The sequence below is a fragment of the Eublepharis macularius genome, chromosome 13 (genome assembly GCF_028583425.1).
Source record: "Eublepharis macularius isolate TG4126 chromosome 13, MPM_Emac_v1.0, whole genome shotgun sequence".
Lineage (NCBI taxonomy): Eukaryota > Metazoa > Chordata > Lepidosauria > Squamata > Eublepharidae > Eublepharis > Eublepharis macularius.
The window spans coordinates 9,204,463-9,226,011 of NC_072802.1; positions in this window are offsets into that span (position 1 = coordinate 9,204,463).

Below are 21,549 nucleotides of genomic sequence, written 5' to 3' on the forward strand. Positions count from 1 at the left end.
AGTGAATCATTGGCATGCAATAAAACAGATAATGACATCTTTCAGGATCTCCACGGAATACAAGTGTTTGCCTCTCTGAGAAGCATCTTCAACTCATTTTAAAAATGAACAGGTGCTAGAAGACATCTTGGCCATAGATGGGGGAGTCATCTATACTATCACAAATGCAAATGGTAGTATAGTGGTAAGTGATTATTAATTCCAATAGGATGAAACAGGCTTTTGGTGACTGATAACAACTGGAGGGCTTGGGAGTGAAAAAACCAAAAATACACTGATGGAGTTTGATCTGGCAGTTACTGATCAGGAAAGAGATGTCAGGGTTGTGAAGAATAATGTGAAAAAAATGTCAACTCTGTGCATGGTGATGGAGAGTGCCATCAAGTCATAGCTGACTTACAGAGATCCCTGCTGGGGTTTTCATGGCAAGAGACTAATAGAGGCAGTTTGCCATTTCCTACCTCTGTAGCGCTGGTCTTTATTGGAGGTCTCCCATCCAATTACTAACCAAGGCCAACCCTGCTTAGCTTCAGAGATCTGATGAGTTCAGGCTTGCTTGAACTATCCATGTGAGGGCAACTTCATGTGTAGCAGTAGTGAAAAAAATAATTCTATGCCAGGGGTTAGTAGGAAGGAGGCTAAGAATGAAACAGCCATTATTGTTATGCCTTGGTCTCTGGTTATACCATGTACGGTGGAGCTTCATCTCTCTATATAAAGACAAGTGTCCTTACTGACTCATCAACACCCAGCCCAAACCCCCTGGACCTAGAAATGTGAAATTTGAGGAGAACGTTCCTTTCGTGATGTAGAGCCTCACTAAGAAGGGATTTTAAGAAATTCGCCCCCTAAGGGGGTAAAAAGGGTAAAATGTGTTTTCCCATAGGGATACAGCTTCCTCGTGTGGCTAAAAGAGCACCTAAATAACTTCCCAGGGAATAAAATTAATACCCACAGTGAAAATCCATTAAAGAGAATGAAACGATTCATACATCAAGAACATTCTAATATGGTTTTCAATACAAAAATATTTATCTAAGAATCAACCAATCACCTATAATACTCTCTATATACACATCAACAATTAATTAAACAATAGACGTTGATGCTTTCATGAGTCTCACAGTGTAATATAGTTCCAGCCTTTAAGTCAAGAATGAAATAAATTTAAGTCCTCAATACTGGAGACAATTGCAGATCCAAAATGATTCTCTTCCAAAATGAATCTCCTCCAAGAGAAAAAAGGGTAACAGTAACTGCAGGGAAACGTTGTCCTCCTCCCTACTGTGCCCGTGGGGACGAAGAGCAGGTGAGAATGAACGCGTGTTCCCAAGAGATGTTGTTTCTTATGTGAAATATTTATTTCTTTTTATTGTCGGTGGAACCACAAAGATGTAACAAGGACCACGAAGGGGTCCCCCCGCTCTACAAGCGGCCGGCAAAATCGGCTTCTTTCGTGTAGCGTCCACTTCCTCAGAGGCCGGTTTGTAATCCACCACATTAACAACTTTCCAAGAATCAATACAATGAATCTCATGAGCTTACAATTCAATGCACACCATTACGGTCCCTGTGTGGCTGGCAGGCTTCTCCTCCCCGCCCCACCAACTGCCAACTCGACCTCTCTTCCCTGAGGTCATTTGCATATGCAGCTTGATTAGTTATCACCTGCAACATTCTAAATGGTATGCAGTTGCTGTTGGGAGTCATCAAATGTGTCCTGAGGTAAAAATACACCTCCCAGTCTTCCCCTTTAGTGTTGCCAATCTGCCTATGGGGCCTGGCTTTCCTGTGTGGCTGGCAGGCTCCTGCCTGCTCGCACCACCCCTCCCCCCCCCGGATTGGTCAGCTGTGGAACTCTGTGTTCTGAGGTAAAAATCAGGTAAAGGAAACTGCAGACAGTTGAAGAAAGACAGTACAAAACTCCTGAATAGGGATTTTATATAAAAGTCAGTATGGCAACTGAGTTTTTCATTGATCATGGGGAGATGGTACATGACCTTTCTAGGGGCCATTTCAATGTAAACCTCTCACATGAACTTGACGAAGTGCCCACCACACCAGCCCTCCCTCACTCCAACTCCACCTCTCACCTCTCGTGGCCATCACCTCTTACTGCTGCCAAGAAGCCTTCTGGCAGATGTCGTGCAAGATACACTGATGCTAAAAGGAGGAAGCAACTTAGAGATGCAGCAAAGAAATATGCACATCCTACTCCTGTGGTGCACCGAGCAGCAGTGGTCAAGTACCAGCAAGATCATCCCAAGGTGCACAAAGCGGCAGAGTCTCTCTATGAGCAAAGCAATCCTGGAAGATGAGTAGAGAGGCGCTCATTTCCATGGATGTTCAAGGCTCACTCAGGCATGGCATATGGTCCTTCACTGCCTCTTAACCTCATCCATGCAGAAACATCCCTGTTCAGCATCTCAAAACAAAGCAACATGGCCCAAATGCTGTGGAACTGTAAGCTCATTGTTTGGGATGAGAGGACCACGGCACTTAAGGGTTTTTTTGAGACACTGAGCATAACCCTCAAAGATGTCAGGGGCAATGAGAGAGTGATGGGAGGAGCCATCCATGATGGTTCATTGCCATCCATGAACAGGGACTCACAAAGAACCACGAACATGGCCCTGTTCATGAACATGTTCGTGGTTGGCTGTTCGTGGGGGCCAGCAGGCTCTCCTCCAACCATCATCCAAGTCAAGATCCTTACTGCACCACTCCCAGAAACCTGACCTGAGCAGGCACCAGGAAAGGTACCAATAATAAATAATAGCTTCACCCCAGAGCCTGGCAGCAGCCCTGGAACTTGAAGAGGTAGATCCCTACTGCACCACTCCCAGAAACCTTACCTGAGCAGGCAGCAGAAAAGGTACCAAGAATAAATAATAGCTTCGCCCCAGAGCCTGGCAGCAGCCCTGGAACCTGAAGAGGTAGATCCCTATCCCACCACACACAAAGAAAATTCAAACTCCAATGCACTCTATCAAAATGCCAACAGCAACTGTCTCTCCACTGTCTGCAAAGTCAGAGCCGGGAGCCCCCCTCCCCCCTGGTCTTTGCTCCCTTGTAACAAATTTGGAGCTCCACACTTGAAAGGAAGACCTGCCTATCAAGCTAAATTGGGCTTAGATTGGGGTTTCCAGGGCAACATCAGGAGTTCAGACAGAGTTCAGACAATCCCTGCCTAAGTTGCCAAGGAAATCAATTGCAGGTGCCAGACTGTGTGGCTTGACAAACAGCAATGAACGAGGCTTGGAACGACCACCTGTTGGTTTAGAATGGGGCTTCATGAACAGCTTGTTCGCGAACAGCAGATTGGGGTGTTCGTGGCTTTTTTTTTTGTATTGCTGTTCGTGCCCATCTCTAGTCACTATGCTGCTGGCTAGAGACTTTTTATATATTAAATATTTTAATTAAAGTTTAACAAATTTAACATATTCAACCATTATAATAAACGCAATTTCCTTTGGCAAACAAAACATGTGATACATATGACAACAAACTTATAGGATACCAGTGTTTTCCCTAAGAGATTCGATTTAGTTGTCCTTTATGACATCATAACATAACACTTTTTTAGGTTGTTGTAGATTGTTTTCAGATGTATATACAAAAAATGGATACCATTTTATTATGAAATCAGTTTCGTTTGGAAAATGTTCCGCCTGAAAGATTTTATCATGAATTTTCTCTTGTATATAATGGTCCCAAATTTTGGTCATCCAGCAGTCAACCGATGGTACTTTCAATGATTTTCAATTTAGAGTTATTACTGATTTGGCTGCAACTAGAAAAATACTTATCAATTCTTTTCTGATTTTTGGTATTGCAAAGGTGTCCCATTGATCCAAAAATGATTTCAAGGATAAGAGGGATTGTGTAACATGTTATATTCTTAATGTGTTTTATTACCTCTTTCCAGAAATTTTGAATTTTGGGACATTTCCACCAACAGTGTGCAAATGATCCGATGGTGCCACATCCTTTCCAACAAAGTGGTGATCTGTTGGATGATATCAGTGATAACTTTTGGGGCATTAAATACCATCTATGTAGTATTTTATATGATTCTAATTTGGTGATTATTGTTCTAGAATTAAGTATATTTGAAGTCCAGATTTTTTTCCATTGTTCCTCTGAGAAATCCAATTTGCAATCCTGATGCCAATTTTTCTGATATTTTAATGTTTTGGTTTGAATTGTAGCTAACAATAAATTATTTAATTTTGATATTAATCCTTTCTGTGTTGAGTTTGTCAGGTTTAAAAGATGCTCAAAATCAGTCATAGGTGTATTCATTATATGTTTGACATTAACGTAGTTCAACATATTAGAGAGTTGCAGGCACATGAACCATTGGATTTTTTGTTGTGTTTTTTGCTCCAGTTCCAATTTATTTATAAGACACTTGTTATTTGCTATGTCTATCAAACGTGTTAGCTTCATTTTTTGCTACACTTTCATATATGCTTTGGATTGTCCTGGAGGGAACCATTCTTGACCTAAGAAAGAAGAAAATCTGGATAATTTCAGAGTGATTTTAAATCTAACTAGGTCCCAAACATTTATAACTGCTTCTAAAAAAGAATTGTTTTGGATCATTAGTGTGCGTTTTTTTATTATTCCAAATTAGGTTTGTAATCGGATTGTTTTGTGTTGATTGTATTATTTTTACCCAGTCTAAGGAATCTGAAAATTTTAATATTTGCAATACATTTAGTAATCTAGAAGAAGTATGATATAATTCCAAGTCGGGGTAGTTAAAGCCCCCCTGTGCTCTTTTTATTCTTAATGTACTGAACACCATTCTGGGTTGTTTCCTTGCCCATAGAAATTTATTAAGGATGCCTTTAAGGTGTTTTTTGAGATTTGTTGTATTGTTCTTATATTGTACCTCTTATATTGTTTATTGGTATTGATAAAGGAGCTTTGGCAGTATAAAGGATTTCATTATGTGAAACCTCTCATACCAAGAAGGTTTCATTTTATCCCACTTGGCTAAACTTCTTTTGATTTGGTTGATAGTTTTATTATAGTTAAAATTAAATATTTGTCTCAGATCTGCAGGGATGATTATCCCCAAGTATAAAAAGTGTTTTGGAGCCCATTGACATCTATTAACTTTTTAAATCTGTTCTGCAATGGTTGCTCTAACATTAACCAGTAGTAACTGAGATTTTGTCTGGTTAATTGTGAGTCCTGAAATTAAACTAAAAGCTGATAGTTTCTCTTGTAGCAATATTAATTACTTCACTGGGTCGGTGATATAGAGCAGAGTATCATCTGCAAAAAGGCTTAATTTAAATTTATTAGCACCTAACTCGATACCTCTTATATTGTTATCTTCCCTAATAGCTATTGCTAAGGATTCAAGTGCTATAGTAAAAAGAATTGGGGATAGTGGGCATACTGGGCAACCTTGTCTAGTTCCCCTCTGAATAAGTATTTTATTTGAGACCTGTCAGTTTTTTTTAATTTGTGCAAATGCCTGAGAGTAAATGGTATCTATTATTCTAAGAAACTGTTGTCCAAAGCCCATGTGTTTTAATGTTATTTTAAGATACTAGAATTCTAATGAATCAAACGCTTTCTCGATATCCAAGGAAAGAAATAAAAACTCAAGTTGGTTTCTCTGACAGTAATCTACTAAATTTAAGGTCTTATATAAGTCGTTTGTTAGGTCTCTATGAGGGACGAAGCCGGATTGATCCTGGTGTATGTATTTCGAGATAAACTCAGTGAGTCTCTTTGTCAATACAGATGTGAATATTTTGTAATCCTGATTGAGGAGTGAGATTGGCCTGTATGAGGTGGCTTTTGTGAGGTATTTCCCTTGCTTAGGAATGACAATTATTGTTGCTCCTGCCCATGAAGGGGGCATTAGACCTTTCTCTAATACTGTGTTGCAAGCATCCATTAATGATTTGCCGATTATAGGAGGAAATTTTTTATAAAATTCCAAAGGGTATCCATCCAGACCTGAAGCTTTATTATTATGGAGATTTGATTGCCTCCAGAATTTCCTGTTGTGTGAATGGACTATCCAGCAGTAACCTGTGTTCATCATCAAGTTTCCTTAAATGCTCAAGTGTTTGTAGAAATTGTGTAGTGTTTTCTTGTTTTGGATATTGTGATGTGTAAAGATGTTTGTAAAAGTCTTTGAAACTATTAATTATATCTTTTGTCTTAGATTGTAATTTACCTTGATTATCATAAATTTGTTTAATAAAATTTGCTGAATTTTTCTCCTTTATTTTATAAGATAATAACCTCAAGGATTTTGGGGTATTAAACCAATAGTTTTGTTTGATATATTGAAGATTTCTCTGAATTTTATTGACTTCTAAAGTTTCTAACAATTTCCATTGATTTAACAATTTTTTGTAGATTTTTTTGCTTCCAGTCTTTTTGTGTGTTATTTCTAGGGCTTTAATGCTGTCTAATATTTCTTGTTTTACTGCATTCCTTTGCTTATTTAATTGGGTTGAGAGTGAAATTATGTGGCCTCTTGTGACAGTTTTAATGGTGTCCCATAAGATATTTGGACCTACATCGCCTGTGTTGTTATCTGCAATAGCTACTTCTATGGTTTTGCTGATTTTTTTGACATTAGCTTGATTGGTGATAAGTGACTTATTAAATGACCAAAACCTTTATTAGATACTTGAGTGGTTTCCAAAATGCAGTCTACCCAAGCATGGTCTGAGATTGTTACATTGCCAACTTCTGAACTTCGTATTTTGTTTATTGTTGTAGATGAACTTAGGAGATAGTCTAGTTTGGTGTAAATTTTATATTTAGGTGAATAGTATGTAAAATATTTTTCATTATTGTGCTTATGTCTCCAAATGTCAATCAAATCATTATTTTCAAGTATATTTGCCAGTTTGGTAAATGGTTTTTTCCTTTTGCTTAGCTTCTTTTTGGGTCTTGATCTATCTAACGTATTGTTTACTAGGAAGTTCAGGTCCCCCCTACCACCAATTCTTCCTGAAAACTCAAAGAGTGTTTCTAAGCTATCATTTATGAAGGTTATTTGATTTGTTTGGGGCGTAAATTGAGCCAAATGTATGTATCTGATTCTCTATTTTGCCTTTGATCAATAGAAATCTACCTTTAGAATCATAAATTGTATCTCTATGCTGGAAGGGCAAATTTTTAGATATTAAGATTGCTACTCCCTTGTTCGTTTTGAGTGGTATTGGAGTTGAATCCAATTTGCTTTTAAATCTTGACTTTTTAGGGGATGGAGATTTGTTTCTTGTAGAAATATATATGATCTTGTTTGTGCTAGGTTGGTGAGTATGCATTTTCTTTTTATCGGATTTCCCAATCCGCGTACATTGTATGTTAGAATCTTGATGTTATGATCTAAGGACATTATTTAGTGACAAAGATATGATATAAATATATGCTAATATAATTAACAAGTTATCAATACTATTTAGTGAAACTACAAAAATGCTATTATTGATATGTAAGTTACAATGCTATTAGAACAGCGAAATAACTTTAACACAGAACTATGGCTGAATAAGATAACTACTATATTTAAGAAATGCACAGAGTAACTATTGATTGAATCATCTCAACAACATCCACCTGAACATACAATTCACAATGGAGAAAGAAAGTGAGGGAAAACTCTCATTCCTGGATACCTTGGTCATCCGCAAAGCAAACTTTCAGTTAGGTCACAAGGTCTACAGGAAACCAACTCACACTGATCGTTACACAAAAACTCCAATCACCACCCCCGACAGAAAAGAGGCATAATGAAAACATTAGTGGATGGTGCAAGACGGATATGTGAGCCGCGCTTTCTCAATGAGGAAATTAATCATCTAAACCACGCACTTCAGGCAAATGGCTACTCCAGAAATGAAATCCGAAGAGCAATCAAACCCAGGATGAATCAAACAACCAAGGAAAAACAGTCACCTACAGGAAAAGTGTTTTTGCCATATATCAAAGGAATTACTGATCAGATGGGAAAGCTTATGGAAAAGCATAACCTTCAAGCAGTATTCAGACCCACCCGAAAAATACAACAGATGCTACGATCAGCAAAAGACAGCAGAGACCCCCTCACCTCTGCAGGAGTATACCGTATACCCTGCAGCTGTGGACAAGTTTACATCGGGACCACAAAGCGTAGCATCCAAACAAGAATAAAAGAACATGAAAGACACTGCAGACTTGGACAGCCTGAAAAATCAGCAGTGGCTGAACATAGCCTAACTCAAACAGGGCACAGTATCTTATTCCAGGACACCAAAATACTGGACAACACTTCCAACTACTTTGTCAGACTGCACAGGGAAGCCATTGAAATTCACAAGCATAAGCAAAACTTCAACAGGAAAGAAGAAACCTTAAGAATGAACAGAGCATGGGCTCCAGTTCTGAAAAACACCAGGCCAACAAAACACTCCACACCCGACAATAGCCCTGCAGAGAAGATTAGCACATCAAGCACCAATCCATATGCAAAAGAACCTCCTCAGGATTCAGTGAAGCCTCCCGCCATTAGCATTCCACACCCTGGGAAACTCTTACAGAATGACTCAGCTCAACCCCACCCCTCCTGAGTAGATACAAATGACCTACATCTTTTTCACACTGTGACACTGAGAGATCTCTATCTTTTGGTGCTACACCTCTGAAGATGCCAGCCACAGCTGCTGGCGAAACGTCAGGAACTACAATGCCAAGACCACGGCAATACAGCCCGGAAAACCCCCAACAACCAACCTAACTATTGATTACTAACTGCTACAGTGAGCTCTAAACTGAATTACAAGTTTCTGTGCTTTCTATATCTTATATTTAAAGTATTGTACTTAAAACTATTAAATAGAACACTTTCCTTATAACAATGAAATTAGTTTTAATTCTAAATTCTCAATTTGTTATTAAAGTTTGTAAATATAATAAACAACAAAATCAATTATAAACACTGGTAAAATTCTTAATATTTAACTTATCAACTCAAACCTGAGTCAATTTCCTATAATTACCTTCTTTTACTACTATCTGTTGTCAGGCTATGGCATTCCAGACGCACGAGTCTGCCTTCCTCCTTTTTGCAAGAAGACAAGGTCTTTTGGTTTCAAAAGGTTTTATTTGAAAGACAGCATTCAGGCCCAGGTGTCCATACTCCAGGACCAAGTAGATCCTGGCTGAGCAAAGCTTTGTTAGGAATGAAGTACAAAACGAAAGTTGTTACACATCAAGCCCTCAGAACCCAGCCTCCCCCCAGAGTTCACATAGCAGGAACCTTCTCTGTGGGAACGCCGGATACCCAAGGTTGACTAAGAAGAACATAGATAAGACACAGCATCCTCTCCCATGGAAAATGCAGTCCTGGCACTAGGGGGGGACCTGGAGGGAGAGAAAGACTAAACAACTACAGAAATTAATATGGCATTACTTAGGCTGCATTCTCCCAGGATAACAGACCCTGACATCTGTAACTTTCTTTCAGTACAATCCTATGGAGTTACTCCAGTCTAAGTCTATTGATTTCAATGGTCTTAGACTGGAGTAACTCACCATAGGATTGCACTGTTAATCTCGTATAACTAGTGTGTTGTCTTTGCTCACTGACAACTTAAATTCTTATATAACACGTTCTAATCTTTATATTAAAAATCCCCTTTATGAACACTAATAATTTCCTATTTTAACTTACTAATAACTCTATATAGCAATTAGATTTATAACTGCAAATACAAGGAGGATGAAATAAAATTATTTTTAAAGTGTTTTAATCACACAACATATGATTTTGCTCTATTTTAATTTCTTAACTTTGTATTGTGACGGCCTTTGGCCATATACAATTAAACTACTACTACTCTATTTTAACTCCCTACCTTCCCAATTTCCCTATTTCCCTCCTCCACTTAGTACTTTTAATTCCTCCCTCCTAAAAAAAACCTTATGAATTTTTCCCCTAAAGACCGATTACCAAATTAAGTAATTTATAATAAAATAATTTTTAAAGTGTTTTATTCACACCATGAATGAATTAACTATACTTAAATCTACCCTTCCCTACCCTTCCAATTTTCCTAATCCCCACTTCCCCAAAAAAATTTCAACTCTCCCCCTTTCCAAACAAAAGGCAAACTTATGATCTTATCCTAAGAAACATTAACTAAAATTAAGGTTTGTAACAGTTCACTGAAGCTAACGTATTGTATTCACACACTAGTTTTGGAAATATCCAAGTTTATGGAACTGTAGTAAGTGGGACAACAATGAAAGGACCGTTTCCTCCCATCCTAAAAATCATTGCATCTCAAGTCAAATGCACTGTGGCTAGAACACTCTTCTTCTGCTGTACTGCTCAGTACTTCGGACTGATTGAAGATCCTGTACTGGAATTTTGCTCCCCTTTTGGGGGGAGGGAGATAAGAGCAATTTTCTTTTTTGACTGTGTCTGCTGACATCCATTGACACCTCGATGTCTAAATTATGGAGCAAGTCCTCAGCCTTCTCTTGATCTTTGGCAATGTATTGCTTTCCTTGATGCAGTACAGGTAATTTAATATAGTCCAGCCATCTATATTGTATGTTGTGTCCAGGGTCCACAGCCCAGCCCCCGGACTTACCTGGAGAAAAGAACAGGAGACCCCTGGGAGACAACCACCCAGCTGCCTCAACAGACAGTTGTCCAGGGTGGAACAGTCACAGCACCCCAGTAGTAGAGTCAGGGGGCCCAGAGGCTCCAGAGAAGGCAACGCAGCCAGCAGCAAGTGCGGGAGGGGAAGAGCCAGAGGGGGAAGCCAGCCAGGAAGGACAGCCATGCCCAGCATCAAGGGACAGGCCAGCATCAATGGACAGGCAGCCCAGATGCTAGCTGGGGTGGCACCTTGTGAGCAAAGGCAGAGACGCCCAAGGCACATCACCTGGAAAGGCCCTGCCAGCCCGGTCCTGCAGGAAAGACTGAAGGAGAAGGGGGGGAGGAAGAAAAGGAGGCACACATGGAGGAAGCCTCAGCTGGGAAACATTCACATTCAGCCCCACCCTGCTAGAGAGGCAAGGAAGGCCAGGAGGAGTTAGTGAAAGGGAAAGAACACATGAGAGCAGACACAGCTGGGCAGCATCAGGAGAGGGAAGGAGCTTGGAAGGAAGGGCAGAGGCAGCTAAAGGAAACCCTATAAAAGCTGACTCAGGAAAGTGTTCCTGGTGGGTTGTGTAGGAGTGATGGAGTGGAGTTGCAGCGGAGCGGAGCGTGAGAGGAGGCAAGGAGGAGAGTTAATGAAGGAGGAGATGGCAGAGTTCAAGGGGGATGACTGGAGCAGGTGGGGCAGGCCAGTGAGTGGACTGAGAGGGTGTCTGGGTGAGGTATACTGCCCCTCCTTCCACAGAGCAGGGTCCTGCAGTATCCCTGCCACCCCTTTGATGTCAGGGCTGGGCATGCCGGTGCCCCACCCAGCGGCGTATGCGACAGGCCCTGTATGGGCGTACAGGGAGCTTCATTCAGCTGTGGATGCCGGTCGAAGGGGTGTGTCCCAGTGCCGTGGGCCCAGCAGACTTTGGATGGTGGCTAGAGGAGTGCCTGGATGAGATGTGGAGGAAGCTGGTGGCCTTCCACCAAGTGGCTCGGGTGGAGCTGGCACAGGAGATAAAGCAGTGGAGGCAAGCCTGGGTGCCCAAGGCTGGCTCACTGGCAGAGCGTATGTTGGCATGGGAGGTCACCTGGCCAGCCACCCCAGGTCTCAAGGGGGCGCTGAACCTATGCACCCCGGTGAGGATATACCAGAAAAGCCTGCAGGTGCTATTAGATTCAGGAAGCTCGATATCGATGATCCACGCCCACCTCATCCCATCGGGCACCCAGATGCATCGCTGGACCCCGGTGGTGTGTGTGGTGGGCCATGCCCAGCAGTGGCCCCTTGTCTGGGTTACGGTGGAGTACCTAGGGGTGGCTTACCTCATGGAAGTGGCCAAATTAGCCCACTTACCCCACTCAATGCTGCTGGGAAGAGATGCCCCGGAGTTCATCCGGCTGCTCCAAGAAGCTTTGAAGGGGCTAGCAAGCCCACACATCAAAGCAGCTCTACAGGAGGAAGGGGAAGCTGACCCAGGTGAGGGGCCCAGAGCCAGGCCAGCAACAGAGCCCAGGTTGAAGTCCCAGCAGGACCTCCACCAGACTGCGCGTTCCACACCACCCAAGAGTCAGATGATTCCCTACAGCACTTGCAAGAAGCCACTGCATAGGAAGAGGGGCAGGTGCAGGATGAATGGAGGGCCCAGCGTCTCCCCCACATTGAGAAGCAGGGAGGGGTATGGGTCTGCATGGTCCGTGCCCCAAATGGCCAAGGAGAGATCCGCCAACTACTGGTGCCAGCTACCTACCAAGCGGAAATCCTCCGCTTGGCCCATGAGCATGCATGGGCAGGGCACCTAGGACACCATAAGGCACTGATGAAGATCCTTGAGCGGTTCTTCTGGCCCTCCATGAATGGTGATGTGAAGGCCCATTGCCACTCGTGCCCCACCTGTCAGCGGGTGGCAGCGCGGCGTCCACTAAGGGCCACTCTTTCCCCACTGCCAGTGATAGAGATGCCCTTCCAGTGGATCACAATGGACTTTATAGGCCCGCTGCCGCACACACCCCTGAGCTTCCGTTTCACCATGGTGATCATGGACTACACTACGTGGTTTCCAGAGGTCATCCCTTTAAGGACCATGCAGACCCCAGGGATGATCCGGGCACTGTCCAAACTATTCACAATGGTGGGACTGCTGACCAAGATCGTGACTGATCAGGGAGGGCCCTTCCATGCAAATGCTATGTGCCAACTCTGCCAGAACCTGGGGATCCGGCAGGTGTTCACCTCCACCTACCACCCTCAAATGGACGAGTTGGCTGAGCGTTTGAACCAGACTGTCAAGGAGGCCCTGAAGAAGATGACACATGACAAGCTCCACCAGTGGGACCTGTACATTGACACCTTGATGTTCAACCTACGGGAGACCCCACAGGCCTCCATAGGTTTCAGCCCACTTGAACTGCTGTACAGGCGCAAACCACGGGGGCTGGTCTCCCATTTGGCGGAGGAACGGGATCCCTGAGCCAGCAACCCAGCTCCACCCATCAAGGAGTATGTGAGCCAACTAAGGGAGAGGGTGCAGCGGTCTCAAGCTGAAGCTGGCCGACATCTGGCCCATGTCCAGGCACAACAAAAGGCCGTGTACGACTGGGGTACGCGACAGAGAACCTTCCAGCTGGGGGAGAAGGTCCTCGTCCATCGCACAGTCTTCCCCAGGGAGGAGGGGGATCCCTGACGAGGTCCTTATGTGGTGACGAAAATGTTGGGACCCACCACTTACGAGGTCCAGTGTGGTCCTCGTCAACACCAGAGGAGGACGCTCCACATGAACCTGCTCAAGAGGTTGTTCGAGCGAGGCAGCGAGGAGTGCCGGCTGGCTGAGGACCCCCTGGAGCTACCCGACAGTGAGCTGCCATGGACCGCCGAGGCCTCAGAGTTCGAGGAATCGAGGGTGGGGCCTCAGCTCAACCCCTCGCAAAAGGCCCAGATTCAAGCTCCATGGATACGCGTGCCCAAGGTCTGTTCGAGGCGTCCTAGGGCTAAAAAAAACCACACCATCCCGACCGAGCCAGGGCAGTCTGCGTGGGTGACCTGGCGACCCATTCCCCAGAAGCAGTGGGAGGCGGTTGACCGAGAGATGGAGGAAATGCTGTGAATGGGGGTATTTGAACCGTCCCAAAGTGAATGGCGCAGTCCTATAGTGTTGGTGCCGAACCAGATGGAATACAGATGGATCAACCCGCTTTTGCATCGACTACCGAAAACTAAATAAAGTGGCCAAGTTCAATGCATACCCCATGCCTCGGGCGAACATCCTGGTGGGGCAGCTGGGACTCGCCCGGTACTTGTCCACCTTTGACCTGACAAAGGGGTACTGGCAGGTACCAGTGCACCCCGAGGATACGGAAAAGATAGCCTCTGCCACCCCCTGGGGCCTCTTCCAGTTTCACCGCATGCCCTTCGGCCTCCATGGGGTGGCAGCTACCTTCCAGCAATTGGTGGATCAAATCCTGGGGAATTGTCGGGACTTCGTGATGGCCTATATTGATGACATCATTATCTTCAGTCCCAACTGGCCCTCCCACCTGCAGCACCTGGAGATGGTCCTCATTGCGCTACAGAAGGCAGGTCTTAAGGCCAATCCCAAGAAGAGCCACTTGGGATTCCAGGAGCTCAAATACCTGGGGTTTGTTGTAGGAGGCGAGCAGATCCGGCCACCCCCCAAGAAGGTGGCTTCCATACGAGACATGCCCTGATCACAGACCAAGCATCAACTCAGACGGTTTCTGGGGCTCCTTGGATATTATGCGCGTTTCATCCCCCATTTTGCTACTCGCTCAGCCCTTCTGGCCAACTGCCTAAAGAGGGGCGGGCCCCAATTGCATCAGCTGGACACCGGAGCGGGTGGCTGCCTTCGCACCGCCCTATCAGACACAACAAAGCTCTGGAACTGGGACTTTGAGAAGCCATTCATATTGAATGGATTTGTGAATAAGTGCTTATGAGTGGGATTTATGAAGGATTTGCTGACTGTGTACTCTTTGCCAAAGATTTTATGAAACGGGTCACATAAGGATCTAGATAACCCGTCGGAGGACCATACCATTTTTATTGGACTCTATTTTGCACAGCCTTTATGGAATACAGACAAACAAGAATATTCTCATCCACTACATGGACTTTTGCTATTCAGGACCTGTGAAATAGAAATTAAGCTGGGTTGTTACTATGCACTAGCACTTTATTTCATATATGTGCAATGAATATTTGTAGCATTTTGTAGCACCAGCACTTTATTATCTCTAGGTACCTCTATTTTAGCAACTGAATTAATGATTTTCCATGTGTGAGGTATAGAACTATGTGTATAAGTAGTTGTTTTACTGTGTAATTTGGCTTTAAATGAATGTGTAAATAAATGTATTATTAAGATTGTTAGTCAGGCATTTACGTGAATCAGGTGTGGAGCAGGCGGCAATTCCTGCCTCCCCTTCACTCGCCCGGATCAGATGCGGAGCAAGCAGCAGTGCCCACCCCCTTCACCTAGATAGTATCAGGTGCAGAGCAGGAGGCAATGCCCACCCACCCCTTCACTTAGCTGGGATCAGGCATGGAGCAGGTGGCAATTCCCACCCACCCCCCTCAGCGTGGAGCAGGTGGCAATTCCCACCCACCCCCCTCAGGCATGGAGCAGGAGGCATTGTTGAACCCTTCTTCACCTGGCCAGTATCAGGATAGAATGGAGCAGGCAGGAATTCCTGCCCCCCTTCTCCCCACTGGGATCAGATGCAGAGCAGGCAGCAATTCTGCTTGTTTACTGGCTGCCTAGTTCCTCAGTTACCACCCTTTCTGTGTTGGCAGAGGTGCTGGAGGCACCTAGACTGATCATTCTGGGGACTTCAACATCCATGCCAAATGTTCCTCATCAGGGCCAGCCCAGGATTTCATAGCTTCCTTGGCAGCCCTGGAGATTCAGCAAAGCAGCCTTCCTTAGCCCTTCAATTTCCAGTGTTAATAAATCAGGCTGTTCCTTAAGTGTTGCTGCACAAGCACATTCAGATGAGCCTGCCCGGGAGGGGAGGGCGGAATAAAAATTGAAAACAAACAAACAAACAAATAAAAATAATGTCTCCAACAGAAAATGCAGAACTTCTACATGATCAATTAGTTAAGGACAGGGGTCGGCACTGTTTTTCTGGGCAGTTCCCCTAATTGTGTATATGTTCCTGTCTCCATTGTTTCTTATAATTGGCAGAAACTTTTGCTTACTACACTAAAGAGCTCCTTGAAGAATTGCTTGATTTGTTTAGGATTCTGCCAGGATAGAAAGGATATTAATGTTTTATTATTGATAGCAGTAAATGTCCCCTAAGTTTTGAAAGGATAGGCAGTTTTTTTTCTAAACCTAAATGGAAAGCATGCTTCACTCATATATCCCAGAAGAGTAAAAATGACCTTGTGTTAGAAAGAAGAGCCCAGCCCTTATTTTTCTGTATGAGATTGTTCTTGTTGTTTCCATTCTGATTGGAAAGAGGCAAACAAGTCCTCAGCAGAGATTCATGAAGAGAAGCAACAGGCATCCTCTTTGAAGAGTATGTAGTTCTGATGCATCTCAGAAGTGGTTGAATGATTCAACCACTCAATGCTGAGATGGGGCAGATTTACCTGCTCCTAGCCAAGACCTTAAAGAGGAATGGCTAGAGCCTTGATCATGCAGAGATGCAGCAGGCAGCCTTATTCATGCATGATTTGTTTGGGCTCAGAGAAGGCTTTATTTAATTTGTTCCCCATGCTGGCCACAGTACTTTCATGACATGCATGAGAACCATCAACTTATTGTGTTTCTGTGAGCCAGGAAGAAGTCTATTACAAAATGATAAACGTTTTAATAAATTATGGAATACAGTTTAATATATTATGAAATTAAGGTATCTTCTTCAGTCATTGTTTTTCAGCATTCCAGGTAAGTTCCAATCCTATCCACACTTAACCAGAGAGCAAATCTCGGGCACCTGGCGTGGGCTTCCGGGGACCACAGTTCTCTTTGTCAGATGCATCTGACGGGGAGAGCTGTGGTTATCGAAGGCTTATACTGCATTGGAATTGGATGGTCTGGTTGTTTTGCTGCTACAAACCAACACGGCAAACTCCTTTGAAGCCTCACACAAGCCAATTAATCTCCATACCAAAAGGAGATGTTTACATTTACTATCAAAGGAATGTTTTGGTTGCATCCTCCCTCTCCCCCCCTCATTGCATCTTCTCTCTCCTCCCCTCCCCCCTCCTCTTCTATATTTGACCATATTCTGTACCATGCATCTGACGAAGAGAACTTGATTCTCGAAAGCTTATGCTACAATAAAATTTGTTAGTCTTAAAGGTGCTACTGGACTCTTTTTGATTATGGTCCAGACTTGGGGCTTTGTTGGAGATGTTGCTGTATTTCATCAAAAGAAAACTGGTACAGCATGCTCTCTCTCTCTCTCTCTCTCTCTCTCTCTCTCTCTCTCTCTCTCTCTCTCTTACAAAAAGCCTTGTGAAATTATCCTGACTTATTACAAGTCCAATAAAGTAAAATGACAGAGCCGATTAAGCCATTATTCCACCCCAAAGTTCACATCTGCTAATGACAGTAGTTTCCTAGATCTTATTTCATCTATATTTGAAAAGTCATGTTCGTTGGTGGGGGGGGGGGTGGAACTCCTCCCTCTAAAAAAGTGCAACTACCTCCATGCTTAAAGGTCTTCTTATCCCCCAAGATCCGAACTCCTCCCACTGTCCCCATTTCTGAATTTCCTCTTCACTTTTTTTTAAAAAAATTTTAATTACTAACATCAAAAACTACAAAAAGGGAAAAAGGGAACAGGGGGAAAGGGAAGAAACAACATATGAAAAACGCACACTGCCTCTACAAGTATTGCATTCCCTTCATAATACAATTATTTAAAGTTAAACTTTCTAATATGCTATTAGATTGGTAGATCTTATAAAATACGAACTACAGTCAGGATCAGATCTTCTTTCCCCCCGCTGCGTCTTGGTCGCAGCTCTCTCTGAACAGCTACAGTGGCTGCACTCACTGCCTCTTCACCTTTTTTAAATGCCAGTTATGTCAGAGGCAAGCAATGGTTAGTCTCTTTCCTTGTAAACCCCTGCGGGGGTTGCCATAAATCAGCTATGACTTGATGGCATTTTCTACCACCACATGATATTTTTCATGAGCTCAAAGGCAGATGCTGTCTGGGCCCTGACCAGTAACCTCCTGATTTGGAGGACTGAGGGAAACAGAAAGGCAGTGTAATGTAGTGATTAGACTAGCAGATTGGAACTGGTGAGAACCGAGTTCAGATTCCCTGCTGGCTATAGAATTTATTGAATGACCCTGGAGAGAAGTCACCTTCTCTCAACATATTCTACTTGACAAGAGTTATTGTGAGGATAAAATGGAAGAGGAGGGGCCTCTATATGCTATCCTTGGAATGCAAAATGTGTAGGCAGACCTGCAGTCCTGTTTGAGGGCATGAAGATGGTGGACACAGAGTACTGGGGGGAAGGGGGATCAGCCTGAGCTTCCCAGTAAATTCAGCCTACTAATTGCTAATGGCCCCAAAAGCTGGAGGAAATACACAAAGTGAAAAGAGAGCTAATATTTAAAGGAAAGTAGCAGTGAGTTCTGCACCCCTGTTGTGAGCTCAGATTGTTTCACACTTTGCATGGCAGATGTTCCTTCTATCAGGCCAAATGGTGGGTCAGCTGCCACTTCCCCCAGTTTGTTTTAAAGACTGCCATATGTATGTGCATCCATTTATATTGTCCTAGGGCTGCTCTGTACAAATTTCTCAAATCTGGATCATATAATTTTTCATATTATGCAAACCATTTGCTAGTTATGCACATAATGCACATTAATTGTGGTATTTCTTAGGTGCTTTGCATCCCCTCCTCTTAACTACTATAAAAAAAAGTAGTACCAAAAAAATGAATATGCCTCTATGGCTAAATTAACTTCGTATATGCACAATAAGCCAACACAGGAATTCCAGGAAAAATTGAGCGATTTCTTTGCATAGATAGCTGGAAACTAAGAAAAATCAAGAACAGTTAACATGGATATACATCAACTATAAAACTAAGATCTTAAAAATGTTGAATATAAAATGTGATGTATATGATTGAATATAGAATGCTGAGTATAAAATTTTGGGTATAAGTGATTAAGGAGAGGGAGAGGAGTAATATTATGAAATTTAGTTGTGTCGTTATAGATCTTGCTTATATTTTGTGTTGTAGTTTAAATCTATTATCCTATAATCTGTTCAAGATTCTTTATGCACTTTCAAATATCTCCCCCCTCTTTTAAATGTGTGTGTGTGTGTGTGTGTGTGTGTGTGTGTATATATATATATATATATATATATATATATATATTTTAAAAGTGGAAGTGGGATCACAGAAAACATCTCTTTCCCTGACCTTGGCCGTTTTCACACTGCTTACTGGCCACGGAACATCATGCCAAGCTCCCAGAACGGCAGTGTCTTCCTGGCGCAATTTCATATGAGAACTTTGTACAAAATCATGCCAGAAAGACACTGTCATTCCAGGAGCTTGGCACGATGTTCCATGGCCAGTAAGCAGTGTAAAAACAGCCCTTGTGTTTATGCCAGGATTTGCTTGGGCTCTCTTCTGGAACAAGACCAAAACTCGTCCAACCAAAAGATGGTTCAAAAGACCAAAAGATGCAGCAAGGCTCTGGGGCCTCCTGGCATTGAGACTCTGCACCTGATCAATTTATGCTCAAGGAAAAATTCCCTTGTTTTTGTCCCAAGTCCTGGACACCTGACAATTCAATATTAATACCATCAGTTTCTCTGCACAAACCATTAGGGAACTATTAACTATCAAATAAGATTAATTGTCCATAACTTTTGCCACTTGAGTCCCAAAAGGGTGGTGCCAGTTTCTGTACCAACAGCTGGCTATTTTTCTGCTCTAATCTCACCTAGAGTTGCCAAACTTCAGGTGGGGTCTGGTATTCTCCTGGAATCACTACAGAGATCAGTTCCCTTGGAGAAAATGGCAGCTTTAGAGGGCCAATTCTATGGCATCGCATTACCCTAAGATGCCTCCTGTCCTCAAACTCCACCTTCTCCAACCTCCACACCAAATCTCCAGGAATTATGCAAGCCAGAATTGGCAACCCTACTCTATTCTAAAATATGCAAAACCTTAAAGATTTTTATTAGCATACGCAGTCAAAGCCTAAGCTGAAAATCACTATATATAAAATCAGAGATAATACTTTTACTTATAGAGCATTTTGTGATGCATAAATACCAATACACCATACAGCTGGAAGGAAGAGAATTTGTGCAGAAAAGGTAGTCTGACCTTCAAGGTTTTGTGAGCATTTAGAGAGTTGATGAATTCTGGTTTGTAAAGAAACTTTAAAACTAGGCTGAAACAGGAGAAAGATTTCCTGGACTGCAATCCAGTCAACTTTCTGAAGAAATCAGAAGAAGATTGGGACTATGGTATTCCCCATTGTTATGTATAGATATGAAAGCTGGACAGTGAAGAAAGCTGACAGGGAAAAATTGATTCTTTTGAAATGTGCTGGAGGAGAATTTTGTGGATACAATGGACAGCCAAAAAGACAAATAAGTGGGTACTAAATCAAATCAAGCCTGAATTCTCTCTAGAAGCTAAAATGACAAAACTAAGGCTATTGTACTTTGGTCACATCATGAGAAGACAAGATTCTCTGGAAAAGTCAATAGTGCTAAGAAAAGTGGAAGGCAGCAGTAAAAGAGGAAGACCTAAAATGAGGTGGCTGGACTCAATAAAAGAAGCCACATCCTCCAGTTTGCAGGATCTGAGTAAGTCTGTTAACAATAGATGTTTTGGAAGTCTTTCATTCATAGGGTCACCATAGGTCAGAGGTGACCTGATGGCATATAACACACACACAATCCAGTCAACATCAGATCTTTGAACCCATTGGAACCTGGGTTTATATGCAATTTGGTGACAGTTATATTCCAGTTTGGGTCTTTGAGGGCTGATTGGACTGAGACACATTCTAGTGTAGCGATGCTTAGATGTAAGGGAAAGAGCACTCAGCATTCACCGCTGCTTCCTTCGAAGGCAACATGAGTGAATGGGAGATGAACCTCCCCAGTCTTTGTTGAGATGCAAGCTTGACAAGAGCCTCCTTCCTCCCCACAGCATTCAAGCAAAGCCAAGCCTGGGCTTCTGTTCCGGTGAGTTTTGCATTTCTGTCACTCTGCATTATCCCATGCCTCAACACAAGTTGTCGCTTTTGATCACGCTGTCTGGTGTGGGACCCAACATAATTGAACACAGCATGGCTTATAAAGGAATTTAAACTGTCAGGATTTGTCAGCCTGTTCCACAGTGTATGAGGAGAATTCCAATGTGGCAAGGGGAATGTGGCAAGTTATCCCTAGCTGACTACGCTCCTAAACCGCTTCAGAATACCTATGCCCATCACTCACAAGGCAAGCAAGAGTTCCACCCACACACTTGCTTTGTGGCCCTAAGAAAAATCTTATGCCGTGCAGATGATGCTATGAATTTCCTATTCCATTACTGTTTTGCTAATCTAGAAATGGGAGGTAAAGTAGCTAATGAGGGAGACTTTAGGCCCCTTTATGATCTTCTAATGGAATGACACAGATATGGCTAGGAAGACGGGAACAGAAAGGCTGAACTGTCAAATCTGGAAACAGTGAAAATATACATGACTCTGTTATATGGAAACAACGGTGGTTTTAAAATTATTATTCAGGGGACAAAAATTGAAAACTTCTGGAAATTAGAGTTAATAAAAAGAAAGCTAAGACAACCATGTTGGTGGTGGAGAGTACCATCAAATCATAGCTGACTTATGACAACCCCTGGTGACAATCATAGTGGCAATTAAAAGGGATTATAGATTTTTCCTTAGAGAACA